General features: G+C 40.7%; 1 protein-coding gene across 9 annotated transcripts in view; it reads left to right on the top strand.

Moving 5' to 3' along the window:
* RUNX1T1 (RUNX1 partner transcriptional co-repressor 1) overlaps positions 1 to 15,828 on the top strand; it is a 155,606-nt gene that overhangs the window by 43,407 nt on the left and 96,371 nt on the right. The window contains exon 1 of one of the 9 annotated variants that reach the window (XM_019973806.2): positions 12,506 to 13,586. The exons of the other annotated variants lie outside the window; for them this stretch is intronic. The gene's annotated coding sequence lies outside the window, so the exon portion shown is untranslated. Of the gene's footprint in view, positions 1 to 12,505; positions 13,587 to 15,828 lie in introns of those variants that run through there. 9 annotated transcript variants of the gene reach the window in all.

Here is a 15,828-nt window from a genome sequence, read left to right on the forward strand (position 1 = left end):
TGCTGTAAAAACCATATTCTGAACAGACTTTGGAATCATCAAAGGAACAAAATACATTTTAGAGCCGGAAGATTGATCTTGAAAGTGCCTTCAGTTTTCAGGTGTTGAAGCTGAGGCTCAGGTGCTTTTGTAAAGTAAGTGGATTCTCGCAGTTGCCTCTTTGTACCACGCTGCTTCTAAATCACACGTGCATGTTCAGTCACATTGGCATCTTGGTGTCGGTCCTCCTCTGTTGGCTTTTCCGTTCTACCCTGGATTGCGCTTACCATGTGCTTTCTCCCCATCTACTCCAGGGCTTCAGGTCCATGTGGGGGGAAACTCTGCAACAGTAATCACTTGACCTGTGGCAAAGGTGTGCCATCAAATGTACCTTATAGTTGTTTGGAAGTTAGAGAGCCTCAATACGGTTAATTTTTGAGCATTGAGCAGATCGAATGATCTTAGCAAGGTTGTGACGACTGAGGGCATTCAGGTAGTAGACTTCTATGGGTTGCTGAAAAATGTACCAGGGCCAAATAACTATGGTTCAGTCTCTCCCCATGCCATGCCTTCAAGGAGTTTTGAGTTCTTATGCTCCAGGCAGAGAAGTAAACAGTAGTTGTGATATGGAATAGCAAGAGCTTAGAGACAGGTACAGGAGCCCAGAGGCAGGTAGTACCTGATGGGATTAGGAGCCAAGCACAGAGGGGGAAGACATGTGGACCATGGGCTTATGGGCCTTGACTGTCTCCTGCTTCTCCAGATTGGATCTCTGTTCATGTTACTTAATTTTTAGTTTGCTGTTCTTATACTGAGCATAGGATACTGATTTTTGTTTACTAAGTTTTAATATCTGTGTGTGACAGTGGGTATGGCATTGCTCGAAAGCAGTTTCTTTGTGTACAATTGTGGTTCTTTGGTGGCTGACAGTATCTCGTGGAATACATCATTAACTTAAATGACTCATAACTTGAGAACAATAGGATTTCACACCTGACCAAGAAGCAGGTTTATCTGGCTGGCTTTCTCAAACAGCTGTTTGCATTAATTAATATTAATGTAAATGTACTTTCTGAGAATGTCTAGCTTAATTATGTTTTTCAACCCATAGAGTTCCAATCAAAGGAAACAGGAAATCCTCTTAATCTCACAGGGAGTGTATAACTGCCATCTCTGAACAGAGTAAATCTCTGATAGTATAGTAAGCCTTTTATTGAAAGCCTGTACATGCCGGGCCCCAAGGCTAGGCACCTTGTATACTTACTAATTCTCACAGTTCTGCAAAGGGTTTCTGTGACCATGACGTCTATTAATATTGGAAACCCGAAGAACAGGTAAATTAAGCATTTTCCCTGAGGACACATAGATGTCATTAAATGGCAGAGAAGGGATTCTCTCTGGTCTGTCAGCTGATTTTTTATTCCTTTTTTAAAACTTTTCTTTGTTTATTTTCGGCTGTGCTAGGTCGGCCTTGCTGCACGCTTGCAGTTGCGGTGCGCGGCCTTCTCGTGGAGGTGGCGGCTTTTGTTGCAGAGCATGGCCTCTAGGGCTTGCAGGCTTCAGGAGTTGTGGCCCATGGACTCAGCAGTTGTGACTTGCAGGCTCTCGGGCTTAGTTACCTCGTGGCATGTGAAATCTTCCTGGACCAGAAATTGAACGCATGTCCCTTGCATTGGCAGGCGGGTTTTTCATCATTGGAACACCAGGGAAGTCCTTGTTTTCTGTTTTTTTAAAGGAAGGGTGAGTGTGTTGTGTTTGGTGAGAGGATGTTTTGTAATGGAAGCTAGATGGAAATGTTTGAAGAGGGATGTTTGAATTTGGAGTAGAGTAGCAGAGAAGGTGGAGTTCTCGGTGCTGGAAACTGAAAATGGAAAAGCATTAGCCTCAGTCGTCAAGAGTGATCTTGGGTAAAACAGGTTAGGAGAGTAGTTATTTCTCTGTGTATTTCTATGCTTGAGAGAATGCAATGGGGAGTAATAGGTGCCAGGGGACTAATGTCTGTGTTTTGAAAAGTCTAATAGAAATTGTAAATTTACTCCCTGATGAAGCCGTGTAGGTTAACTAAGATATCACCTTTCTAGGCTTTTAACATGAGGTAATTCTGGCTAACTTTTGTTGATCAGAACCTCAGATGGAGTATTTTCTGTGTTTTGGACGATAGTAGGAAAATGGAAATCAAATGATGTGTTCAACATATGGGCAGACAAAATTGTTGAATATTGTGTGGTTAAAATTTGTCATGAAAGTCACTCAGTTGTGTCCTACTCTTTGCCGCCCCATGGACTGTATAGTCCATGGAATTCTCCAGGGTAGAATACTGGAGTGGGTAGCTTTTCCGTTCTCCAGGGGATCTTCCCAACCCAGGGATCGAACTCAGGTCTCCCGCACTGCAGGCGGACTCTTTACCAGCTGAGCCACAAGGGAAAAATATCAGATCTCTTGGTCATGAGGCTGCTGGGTACCCATGTTCTGCCCCAGGAGGTTCTAGGCAGGCAGACTGTTAGCAGAAAATGAGCACATTGTAGGAAAGCACGTTAACTTTTTTCACCATGCCCCCCTCTCCTTCTAAAAAAAAAAACCAGTGATTTAAAAATTGTGGGCGGTTTTCCCTAGAAGATTTTACTTCTGTTTTCCACATTTCTCTTTTAAGGGCTGAGTGATAAGTGCAGTCTGTAAAAAGTCTCACTTTATTAGAGGGATTCTTTTAATTCTGTGTGGTTTATTAACATCATACCGTGTACTTTGATGCTCACGCAAGAAAGTAAATTTGAAAGTACCGATGAGAACATGATGCTGTAAAGAGTTTGGCCTTAAGAGCTATGTAATTAGATAGGCAGAAATGCTCTTTAGGAAGAAGGGATGTTAGAGGGTGTCTTTATCATGTGTTTATGGTTTTAACAAGAGTCTTAAAGAGTTTGACAAAATAAACAGACCATTCTTAATAATCAGGGATGATTTTGATGGGGTGCTAAGTTATTTAGAACTTTGGTAAAGACAATTGCACTTCTGAGCATATCATTCCTTTACATTTGAACTTTGCATGATTAAAACTTCCCTGCCTTCCTCTGGACTTGTTTGGTTTAATGATGCTCGAGTTATTGGGAGGAAAATGCATAATAAAATTTGAGGGTCCTGTGGTAACAATTTATATATTCTTTCATTTGAAATGCTTAACATGTGTCCCGACAAAGATATGACTGGAACAAAGAAAGGCCTTGATTCTGACACTTTCCTTGTGAAATAGGCATTGTTTCCTCTTTATAATGTTTCTGTCTGAACCTGCGTACTCGCATTTATGGCAACATCTCATTTGAAAGGTCTGTTAATACTTATTTTTTTCTTTCTTTCTACTCTAGTATAGTTGTGTGAGACAGCCTAGAGACAGGAAAATATTAAGGAATCAAAATGAAGATTTTTTTTTTTGTCCATAGAAAGCACTTTATTTTCTTCCAGTCTTTCTGCAGTGTTCTTAATCATTGGTTTATAGAATATAGAATAATAGAAACCAAAGGTAAAACCTCACTTGTTAATTACCCAAGCATTCTCTTGTATACCAGTATTTGCTCATGTGTGCTGTGCTTAGTCACTCAGTCATATTCAACTCTTTGAGACCCCATGGACTGTAGCCCTCCCAGGCTCCTCAGTCCATGTGGATTCTCCAGGCAAGAATATCAGAGTTGCCATGCTCCCCTCCAGGGCATCATCCCAACCCAGGGATCGAACCCAGGTCTCCCGCATTGCCGGCTGATTCTTTAGCATCTCAGCCACCAGGGAAGCTTGCTGGTTATGAAATATCAAAAAAAAAAAAAAGGTATATATAGATGTGATCAGGGTTTCACAGATTTTTCAAGTTTTTGTACAATTTAGGAGTCTTTCTAAAGAACTTTGCTGGAAAAAAAAAAAGTTATTTAACTATTTGCTACATGGAGGAATATCTTTCTGGGTGTTTCCCCCCCCCCCCCCCTCCTTTGGTACCAACTTTTAGCACATCTTATTACCTTTTTTTTTTTTTTTCCGTTTTTAATGCACTCCTTTCAGAGTCTGGAGAACTAGTTAAAATCTCTGAATCTGCTACTTATTCCCTGTTGTTTTGGGCAAGTAACATAATTTCCCAGGTGAAGAATGTCTTTCTACTTATTTTTCATTTTTATCTACATTTTACTCATACATTCTGGGGATAAAGCCTTTGGTACTTTGGTACATTTTGCTTCATATGTTCTGTGGGTAAAGCATATCAGTGTGATGTTAATACACCTTTTCCTAAAACTTGGAGAATCAAACCATTTTTTAGTGTTTCCCAGAGAGCAGAAGGGTGTCTCTTTAAGCCCCAAAGTTGCTTCTGTTTACTTGTTTAAATTTTCTATGCCTGTTGGTCAATTATTTTGAGTGGCCCTGGTCTTTTAGCTTTCAGCTGTGTTCTTTATCCGTTTGTGCTGGACGTGCTGTATCTTTTGCTTTATGACTTGAGTTTATACTATAAACAATTAATATGTTGTGTTTATGAGGCCAGAGAGCACAGGACATGGGGAATGTCCATGGCTGAGTGTGAGTCAGACTTCTTCCACTTCGTGGTATCACCAGCAACAAGCAAGTCGTTTCACTCTCTGTCTGAGCGTCACTTTCCTTGTCTGAGAAGCAAGGATTCTGCTTTGCTGACTTTCGTTTTGCAGTATGGTGGTAGTGATTATGATTGTTTGCGTGCTGTGTCTCCTTGAAAAGCAGAGTACAGAACTTTTACATATAAGCGGTAATGATTAAAGTCAGTGATACTCTCTGGACTTAAAACATAGGGGAGAGTTTTTCAGTCACACAGAAGGACTCTAGGGTGTTGTGCTTGTGAGTTTTGTCTATAGTTGGTAGAATTTTCTCTCCCTTCTGCCTACCCTCTCTCTGTTCCTGTGCCCACAAGTCCACCCATTCCAGTAACTGGCTAGCTTGAAAACCATATAACCAAACTTAGAATGGTGAAGTGAATGCTTAGGTGAAAATGTGGAAAGCCCATCTTGTTCTGTTTTGTGTTCCCCCAGATGTTAACTAGTGGCAGTTTTAATTTGTGGAGTCATTTTAGGTGTCTCTGAGACTTTTCTTCCTGACTGATTTTCATTTCTCTTAGCGGGAGACATTGCTCAGAGAGCTGAATTCTAACCTTTTATGTATTCCAGGATACAGACTCTTCACTGTTTAAAATAATAGACATCTTAAGTGTCATCAGCTCTTATTGATAAAGCTGCCATTTGCTTTAAGATCTTGATTTCATAGTTCTAAAAATTCCATTCCAGGCTACCCATGAGGTAGGAGACAGAGAGTAAGGAATCAGCAAATGTTTGCTTAATGAATAAGTGAGGATGAGAGGTGGACTGGGATTCACAGGGATCTTAAAGGAAAGAAAGAATGAACAAAGCATGTTAAATATGGGGGGGAGGAAATTAAGTAAATCTTATAAAAATTTTTGGTAAATGGTATTTAATAATCAATAAGGCATTTTCTTTGAACTATGGAAAGATAATAAATTAATTTTTTTGGCCATATATAACTTTCTTGGCAGCTAGCTGCATATTAGTTAAAATTGCATGTGTTATAAATCTGATAATTTATCATGATCATATTTACTAAAAGTATGATACAATATATAGCACTTAAGCACTCTCTGACATAATTACTGAAATTAGAAACAAAGTCCAGGGCTTTTGACAGTTGTAATATTTGGGGAAATTAGTGCTTCCTCTACCTGGGTACTTGCCTGCAGTTTGGGAGGATGGGTGTAAGCCGTCAGGGATCCAGGAGACATAATGAGTAGGATTCTGTGAGCTGAGTTGCTCAGTTGCGACCCCATGGATTGCAGCTCACCAGGCTTCTCTGTCCATGGAATTTTCAGGCAAGAATACAGGAGTGTGGGTTGTCATTTCCTACTCCAGGGGATCTTCTCGACCCTGGGAGGCCTAACAAAAGACAAATATTAAGAAATATTTTCACCTTTTCGGTTGCATGGTAAATTCTATCAGCAGTTTCTTCTGCCAATAATCTCAGATGAGTAGTGGTTGAATAGTCTGATAAGATTTATCATAAAGACTCCAGAGAGATTACTAAAATAATTCATGCAGTGCTTGATACATAATTTTTTAAAAAACATGTAACTTCTATAATAGTGGAGCTTTCTTTAAATATCTTTGCCCTCTTATATTTGTTTCTAAATATACATTGAATCCTTTGAAAGGGATAGGAGGGCAGGTTTGAGTCTCAGATACTATCACTTTGGAAGAATATTCTTGCTAATTTAACACATATTTTATGCCTCTGAATTTGTGCCTTTAAAAATTTATAGAAGATCATTGTAGCTTATCCACTGAGTGCCTGTTTTTACACGGATATTGCTGATACTCTGCATGGATTACAGACTTTCCAGGGGTCTTTGGGGCACTTTGAAAATGTGGTATAGAATGATGTAATGAAGTGGTTCTTAAAGTGGGTTTCATGGACCAGCAATATCATTATCACCCAGGAACTTATTGGGAATACCCATTTTCTGTCCCTCTGCAAACTTAATCAGGAACTCTGAGGTAGCCCAGCAATCTGTTTGAACAAGCTCTCAGAGGATTCTGAAGCATATTCAAATTAGACATTTGTAAATCATAACTTTTTGTCTTCTTGGATAGTCCAGAGAAAATACCCATTTGTTTTTTATCATGAAAGTCCCAATGAATGGAAATCAAGGTAATTTATTTGTTTTAAATGATGTACTTTAAAAACAATGCCCAAGAAATAACAAAGAACGTATTTGTTCAGAGCCTTGGGTTTCTAATAGAGTATTTGGATGCCCACACATTACACCTGAATTGAATGAGATAGTTAAAAGAGAAGGTGCGTTTCAAGCCAGTTCTGGGATGTTTATTTGTTCTGATAGTTACTTGTAAAGACATGCATCTATTTCATTGCACTCAGGTACCATTTGTGATGCCCTTGCCTTGTTTTGAGGCCAGCTTCTGATCGTTCAGAATTTTGTGAGTTTAGCTTGGTCATCTTTAGAGACTATTTAGGCAGACCTCAATTTCACAATAATATTAGTCATCTAGAAAGTTTAGATATGTCACAGCATTTTATTTTTCTGTGTTGAATGTAAGTAAGGGGTCCGTGGGGTTATGAACGTTCCATCAGTAGTGCCTGGAAAGGATTTGTTTCTTGCATCTCCTGTATCTGCTGCTGTTCTCTTTTCTGCATGGTGCGCCTTCAGTAAGCGCAGTCTGACACGCTTCGTGGCCTTTGCCTCCTGTGATAAAATAGATTGAAATGATTCCTGACACCATCTGGTGAAGAGGAGCAGCCCTGGAGGACTGTGCTTTGAGAGAAAGTAACTGAATGCTAAGAAATGTGGAAGTCTAGGGACACTGGCAAAGGATTTTTTTTTTTTTTTAAAGAGCATGAACATTAATACATCTTCTTGAGGTTTGATGGGACATGTACTGCCTACTGTCCCATCTGGTGCTTATGATAGCATGGCATATTAGCATGCTGCAAGTTCATAATGTATTCAGGGGGAGGAAACATCCCTTGCATACCAATTGAGATATCCTCTCTTCAGAACTGTTTTTGAATTTCAATGATGTTTATATCTTCCAAGCCGTGACTTAACCGAGCATTTCCGCGCGAAGGAATAACATGAGTGAGTGAGGGAGAGAGAGAGAGCGTTTGTGTTCATGGTCTCTCCTATTCCCTCATTAATTTATCTTCCTCCCTTTTTTCTTGATGAATTTATAAGTAGTTATTAATATTAGGTTTTATGACTTTTAATCCTTTCTGTTTTGAAACCACATAATATTTCATTATTATTTCACTTATGGCACTTAAAGCAGTTGCCTTGTGAAATTGTGTAGCTGTCCCCTTGTAGACGGAACACTTTCAAGGGTCAGGCCTGTGTATAATTATGGATGTGTCTCCATGGCACCTAGAGTTTGGTCATTCACTTAAAAAATATCTACTGAGCTCACACTGTGGGTGTGACACTGTTGTAGGTACTGAGTAAGACTAGTGGGTCTTTCCTCTTGGAGCCTTTGTATTTTAGTTGGTAAGAGGCAAACAGTCAACAAAGAAACAGATAACATCTCCAAGATAATGTCGCTTCACTATCTCATTCAATTTAGCTGTAATGTGTGGGCATCCAAATATGCTATTAGGAACCAAGACTCTGATCCAAGGCATTGTTTATCATTTCTTGAGTATTATTTTTAAAGTACATCGTTTAAAACAAACAAATTACCTTGATTTCCATTCACTGGGACCTTCATGATAAAACAAATGGGCATTTTCTCTGGACTACACAAGGAGACAAAAAGTTATGGATGAAAGTGAAAGTCGCTCAGTCGTGTCCGACTCTTTGCGATCCCATAGTCTATACAGTCCATGGAATTCTCCAGGCCAGAGTACTGGAGTTGGTAGCCTTTCCCTTTTCCAGGGTATCTTCCCAACCCAGGGATAGAACCCAGGTCTTCTGCATTGCAGGCAGATTCTTTACCAGCTGAGCCACAAGGGAAGCCCAAGAATACTGGAGTGGGTAGCCTATCCCTTCTCCAGTGGATCTTCCTGACCCAGGAATTGAACCGGGGTCTCCTGCCCTGGTGGCTCAGACGGTAAAGCATCTGTCTACAATGCGGGAGACCTGGGTTCGATCCCTGGGTCAGGAAGATTCCCTGGAGAAGGAAATGGCAACCCACTCCAGTACTCTTGCCTAGAAAATCCCATGGATGGAAGAGCCTGGTGTCCATGGGATCACAAAGAGTCTGACACAACTGAGTGATTCCACTTTCTTTCTTTCTTTCTTCTGCATTGCAGGTGGATTCTTTACCACCTGAGCTCTCAGGGAAGCCCCAAGTTATGGATAAGCACAATGAATATCCATGCTAGCTGCAGGGCAGGTGAATGGGGCACTTATTTAGATTGGATTGTCAAGGAAGGCACCTTTAAGGAGGTAACATTTTTGCACAGAGACCTGAAGGATCTGAAGAGTTAGTGGCAGAGGAAGAGAAAGTCCAAAAGTCCTGGGTTAAAATATGATTGGCATTTTCAAAGGTAGATTGAGCCAAGTTCAGGGGTTAGTCCATTGCTAGGCGTTGGAATTTTATTCTTAATGTGTCAGAAGCCATCAAAAGTGACTTAATAGTACCTTTTAAAAGGGTAAATTGAGCTGCTACGTGTCATGTTCTGAGGCACTAAACAACTATCAGAGGAGTGAGATGCGCCGTTAAGTCCATTGAGGCACTTTGTAGCATTGCAATTAGCATGAATTTTAGAATCAGAAGAAACATTTCTTGGATTCTGACCTTGATGTTTGACTCTGAGCAGCTTCTTAGCCTTTTTTAGCTCATGTCTTCTCATCTGTTGAAAGGGAAAGCTAGCATCTAAAATCATGGTATTAATGTGAAAATTAAGTGAGGTAATTCATTTAAAAGAACCAGCATAGGGCCTCGTTCTTAAGAGGAGCCTGCTCTACCATTGACACACACAGATCATAATAAAACACTTGGGATGGTTTCGAGGAATATTGAAACAGTTGGCATCATCTTGTTGGGAATCCTTTTCTGGTACTGTTATCTTCTTAATAAAACACTGTTAACATGTTGCCAGGGTGGCGATGCGCAGCATCTGTGGTCTGTCCCTGTTGGTCTAGAATCATGTACGGAAGGAAACTCAAGGAATTCTGTGGCAAAGTCCATACCCATGGAACAACCTGGGATTTTTTTTTTTTTTTAATTTAAAAAAGTTTTATAGGTAACACTCTTATCTCTCTTGTCTCTCCTTTTTTTTTTTTTTTTGAGAAATTTTAACATGAGGAAATCAAATTGCATTCTGGAGAGAAAATGGTGGTTATATCAAGGATATTATAAAAAGAGTTTTAATTCATAAAGCAGTAACGGTTTATTAACTGCATAGTTGTTAGATATAAACCTTTTGAAAGGAATTTCTAGTGCACACAAATGGTGAAAATCAGGAGCTCCATAGTTTTTGCATGCATGAAAAACTTAATCGCAAGAAGCAATTCTGTGACAATTTTCATTTAGCCTGTGAGGCAGTGTTAAGATTTTCAAACTTTCTGCAGAAGAAATTGTGGGGTTGGGGGTAACAAGATGTTGCTTATGGCTGAATGTCTACAGAGAGTTCCAAGTTACCGTTGTCTTGGGTATAATTTTATCAGATATATAGATTAGTTGAGTTATTCTTTAAACTTGCTACCCACTTTTGCAATTATATATGTATTTCTGGCTAGAGATTCTCCACTCCTCAATCTGTAGATTTTTTTTTTTTTTTTTAACTATCCATCCTCCTCCACCCAACATCAGGAAAACAAATAATGCGTAAGGAATGTGGAGGGGGAGGTAGCGTGGTAATTCAGGCAAGTTTCGTCAGCACTTAACCAGATTCTTGGAATGTTTTTTGATGTCCGACAGAACTGTACAGAGCTGTTGACAGCTGCATGTTGTGTGAGAGGAGTCACAAGTATTGCTGCTGTGTTCTGGTTGGAGTGTGAGAAGGAAGGAGGGAAGGTAGAAGAACTGAAGAAGTTTCGGGAGGTGGAATCACAGTTCTGAAGGAGGCAGCTGGCTGTTGGCTCCTAAGACAGATCCTTTTCCTTCCTTAAGCCCCAGTTGCATTCTTAACAGCTGCATCTTTCAAAAGTGATGGGGTCTGCACGCCTCCAGGAAAATTCAGAGGGGATCGTTTCCTCACTGAGAAATAGCCTTACAGAAACCGTGTAGGCCATCCGGAATATTGTCTGTTCAGCACCCCATGCGCATCCTCCTTCCGCTCTGGAGGATGCCATGAATACAGATACTCGCGTGGTGATTGTTTTCCTCCAGAAAGAGAGGACAAAGAAAAGCTGGCTGGTCAGGTGAGATAGGCGGACACATTATCAAGTGTTGGGTCTAGCAGCCAGGAGCCCGACACGCAGAAGCTGCGTGGGGCAGCGTCCGCTCTGACCTGGGTCCCATGCCCCTCCTTTCAGTTTGTTTGGCTTACAAGATACAATTTCACAAACGATACTCCTGAATGTCTCTTTTGTGGACTAAGAGCATTATCTTGGGTAATGGGATAATCACCCAGTTTGTGATTATTTCCATTTACTTCGCAAGGGTGGCCTTTGTTTTTGACCAGTTTCTATCACATGTAGTTTATTTCTAATGGAAACAGCGCACCTCAAAACTTGTTTTTCTATACAATGGATTAAAGACAATCTCTTTAACAAGTGGTGCTGGGAAAACTGGTCAACCACTTGTAAAAGAAGAAACTAGAACACTTTCTAACACCATACACAAAAATAAACTCAAAATGGATTAAAGATCTAAACGTAAGACCAGAAACTATAAAACTCCTAGAGGAGAACATAGGCAAAACACTCTCTGACATACATAACAGCAGGATCCTCTATGACCCACCTCCCAGAATATCGGAAATAAAAGCAAAAATAAACAAATGGGACCTAATTAACCTTAAAAGCTTCTGCACATCAAAGGAAACTATCAGCAAGGTGAAAAGACAGCCTTCAGAATGGGAGAAAATAATAGCAAATGAAGCAACTGACAAACAACTAATCTCAAAAATATACAAGCAACTCCTCCAGCTCAACTCCAGAAAAATAAATGACCCAATCAAAAAATGGGCCAAAGAACTAAACAGACATTTCTCCAAAGAAGACATACAGATGGCTAACAAACACATGAAAAGATGCTCAACATCACTCATTATCAGAGAAATGCAAATCAAGACCACTATGAGGTACCATTTCACACCAGTCAGAATGGCTGCGATCCAAAAGTCTACAAATAATAAATGTTGGAGAGGGTGTGGAGGAAAGGGAACCCTCTTACACTGTTGGTGGGAATGCAAACTAGTACAGCCACTATGGAGCACAGTGTGGAGATTCCTTAAAAAACTGGAAATAGAACTGCCTTATGATCCAGCAATCCCACTGCTGGGCATACACACTGAGGAAACCAGAAGGGAAAGAGACACGTGTACCCCAATGTTCATCGCAGCACTGTTTATAATAGCCAGGACATGGAAGCAACCTAGATGTCCATCAGCAGATGAATGGCTAAGAAAGCTGTGGTACATATACACAATGGAGTATTACTCAGCCATTAAAAAGAATACATTTGAATCAGTTCTAATGAGGTGGATGAAACAGGAGCCTATTATACAGAGTGAAGTAAGCCAGAAGGAAAAACACCAATACAGTATACTAACGCATATATATGGAATTTAGAAAGATGATAACAATAACCCTGTGTACGAGACAGCAAAAGTGACGCTGATGTATGGAACAGTCTTATGGACTCTGTGGGAGAGGGAGAGGGTGGGAAGATTTGGGAGAATGGCATTGAAACATGTAAAATATCATGTATGAAACGAGATGCCAGTCCAGGTTCGATGCACGATACTGGATGCTTGGGGCTGGTGCACTGGGACGACCTGGAGGGATGGTATGGGGAGGGAGGAGGGAGGAGGGTTCAGGAGGGGGAGCACATGTATACCTGTGGCGGATTCATTTTGATGTTTGGCAAAACTAACACAATTATGTAAAGTTTAAAAATAAAATAAAATTTAAAAAAAAAAGAAAGAAAAAAAAATATCTGCAGAGAAGACAAAAAAAAAAAAAAAAACCTTGTTTTTCTAAAGCATATTTAAAGATATTCCACACTGTCTCCTTGGGTAAAATGAGCATTTCACTCTCAATAGACCAGGCTGGGTGTCATATCTGTGCTTTCTTCTGTCTGTGGGTCCGTCTGTCTTTCTCTTTCTTCCTCCCTCCCTCCTTCTCTTCTTCCACAACATACTTTACAGAGCCTCTGGTATTTCTAGGCATTTGACTCAGAACAAGCTTTAGTCATGCTAAAGTCATGTTGCAGAGACAGTCTCTTAATAAGGATTTACTACACTTTCCCCCAAGTTTAAGAATGAAGGAAGGGCAGGCCCTTGGCGTCATTCAAGGGCACCTTATATGTTTTTGACAAAATCAGAATTTCTTAAAGATCCAAAAAAAGATATATTGAATGTTTCATTTAAGCAATCAATATGTTATAATTAATTGTAAATGTTTGCATTTCAAGTTACTTGTTTATTAAAAAGGTATCAGTTGAGCTGGTTCACTTGGTGAGCTAAACATTTAGCAACAGACATAACCAAACACATACTGACCCTTGCCCTGTTTCTGTTCTGTTGTAAACTTCTGCATACAGGCAGGTGTGTAGCAGATGTTGGAGGAAGTGTGTGACTAGATAACATGGGTGTGGCATCCTTTGCCCTAGTATAACCGCTGAGGCAGTTTTGGAACAAATTGTTTGAAGTCAAGAACGCTTGTCTGTTTTTTCTGTTTTACCCATAGGAGCCTAGCACAGTGTTTTTTGTACCTAATATGGGTGATCAGTGTTTCATACAAATACCCTGTAACTCATTATAACAGTTCTGTGATTGATGCATTCATTTAATCGGCCGTGCTGCAAGTATCCATTGAGCTCTTAATATCTGCTGCACTGTTTTCTAGCCACTGGGGAAGAGTCCGTGAATAAAGCAGGTTCAGTTCCGTACCCTCGTGGAACCTACAGTCCAGTGTATGTGAGGTAGGTGTGGGGGGTCAGCGGACAAGAGTAGGCAATAAATGATAAACATAAAACACAGGTGAATTCTGTAGTATGTTCAAGGGTGATAATTATGGGGAAAATCGGACAGGATAAAAAAGATTCTTAGGACTGTTAGCTTTCCGTTTTAATTTGGGTGTTTGAAATGGGCCTCTTTGAAATGGACTTTTGAACAGAGATTTTACGTGGCTGTATGAGGGGGCAATGGAGAAGGCGATGGCACCCCACTCCAGTACTCTTGCCTGGAGAATCCCATGGACGGAGGAGCATGGTGGGCTACAGTCCATGGGGTCGTGAAGAGTTGGACATGACTGAGCGACTTCACTTTCACTTTTCACTTTCATGTATTGGAGAAGAAAATGGCAACCCATTCCAATATTCTTACCTGGAGAATCCCAGGGATGGAGGAGCCTGATTGGCTGCCATCTGTGGGGTCGCACAGAGTCGGACACAACTGAAGTGACTTAGCAGCAGCAGTAGCATGAGGGGGCAGCAGAAAGGCAGAGAGGTGGAAAGGCTGGAGTGTGACCTGGGTCATTTCAGGGAGAGCAAGGAGGCTACTTTGGCTTGGTTGGATCTGGGTGGGCATGGATGAGCCCTGGGACGTGGGACTCAGAGAGGTGGCCGGGAGAGTGAAGGGGATACCATTATTTCTTTAGGCCGTTGAAGACTTCTGTCTGACTCGTTGGGCACCCACCCCAGGTGACCTCTGCCCAGCACTTCTGCACGATGCCATAACATAATAATGTCTCAATCTGAGGTCCTCAGTGAGTTTCATGGATATTCCTATTATTGATTATTCTGTGTATGCATCATAGAGATTATTTTGCTATCCTTGATATTCAATCCAGTTTGGTTTCCTGTTCTTTGTATTACAAGGTGATTGCCTAAATCTAAGCCCCGCTCTACAGAGTGCTAGTCAAGGCTGCATGTTCTGCCTTCTTTGCGTCCTAACCACTGTCCTCTAGTACTTTTAAACCCATTTTGGGAATGACGTGCTGACGGACAGGCATTTGCCAAAGGTAAATGCACAGTGGAGCAGGAATAATATTAAAAATCTTTGTTTCAAAAATGTATTTGTATAAAGGGAAATTATTTGTTCCTCTTATTATAAGCTTCCTTGATGGCTCGGTGGGTAAAGAATCTACCTGCAATGCAGGAGACGCAGGAGATGTGGGTTCGATCCCTGGGTTGAGAAGATCCCGTGGAGGAGAGAATGGCAACCCACTCCAGTATTCTTGCCTGAAAAGTCCCATGGACAGTGTAACCTGGTGGGCTACAATCTGAAGGGTCACAAAGAATCGAACACGACTGAGTGACTAAGCACACACACTCCCCTTATTATAAGCTGTGATTTTGAATCTCCTTCCACATTTCTCTTTAAAAATTTTTTTTTTTTTTTTAATTTTTGGCCACATTACACAACATGTGATATCTTGGTTCCCTGACCAGGGATCGAACCTGTGTCATTGGTAGCGAAAGTGTAGAGTCCTAACCACTGGCCACCAGGGAATTCCTTTCTTCTTTTTTATTTTCTTATTTGCTTTCTTCTTTTTTTTTAAAAAAAAAAAATTAGTAGTGCCCACGTTGAGGTCATGGCATCCTAGAAATGAGTTACACAAGTATGAATTACCCTGGCAACATCTATTAGCATATGAAAAGTCAACTGTGCAGTAAATCTGATTTCTTCCTTTTATGAAGGCAGAGACAATCTGGAATGATACATGAATAGAAATAAGGTATTGATGAGATATTTGTGTCATCTGAGATATGACAAGCCACGGACAAAAAACTTGCTGTGTGGCAATAACGTTAGTTTAATTTTCTGAATAATTTCCTTGGACCCACTTAAAATTTCTGACTTCCATGAGGTTGTTGCCCCTCTTAAAGTTGCTGAGTTGTAGTTGCTTCATAGGCGTCATCTTGAAGTGTAACTGAATTTCAGTGCCTGCACGTTTAGAGAGGATTCGTTTTGATATAAAAAGTCTTTAGCTGCTTAGCTGGTAACTCTGGGAGGGACTTGTGCAGAGCACTGCAGGGGGATCAGAGAGAGGACATAGTCCTAGCACTGAAGGAAGTTGAAGTCTCTCTAACAGGGGCTGTGAAGTTGAAATAGTGGTTGCCATGGAGATTGAGAGGCAGGAAAGTGGAGATTATGGGAAGAAATTGCAAGAGTCAGTGAGGGCCCAGATCATCATGGAAAGAATTTAAATGCACCAAGGAG

The sequence above is a fragment of the Bos indicus genome, chromosome 14, assembly GCF_029378745.1.
Source record: "Bos indicus isolate NIAB-ARS_2022 breed Sahiwal x Tharparkar chromosome 14, NIAB-ARS_B.indTharparkar_mat_pri_1.0, whole genome shotgun sequence".
NCBI classification, from domain to species: Eukaryota; Metazoa; Chordata; class Mammalia; order Artiodactyla; family Bovidae; genus Bos; species Bos indicus.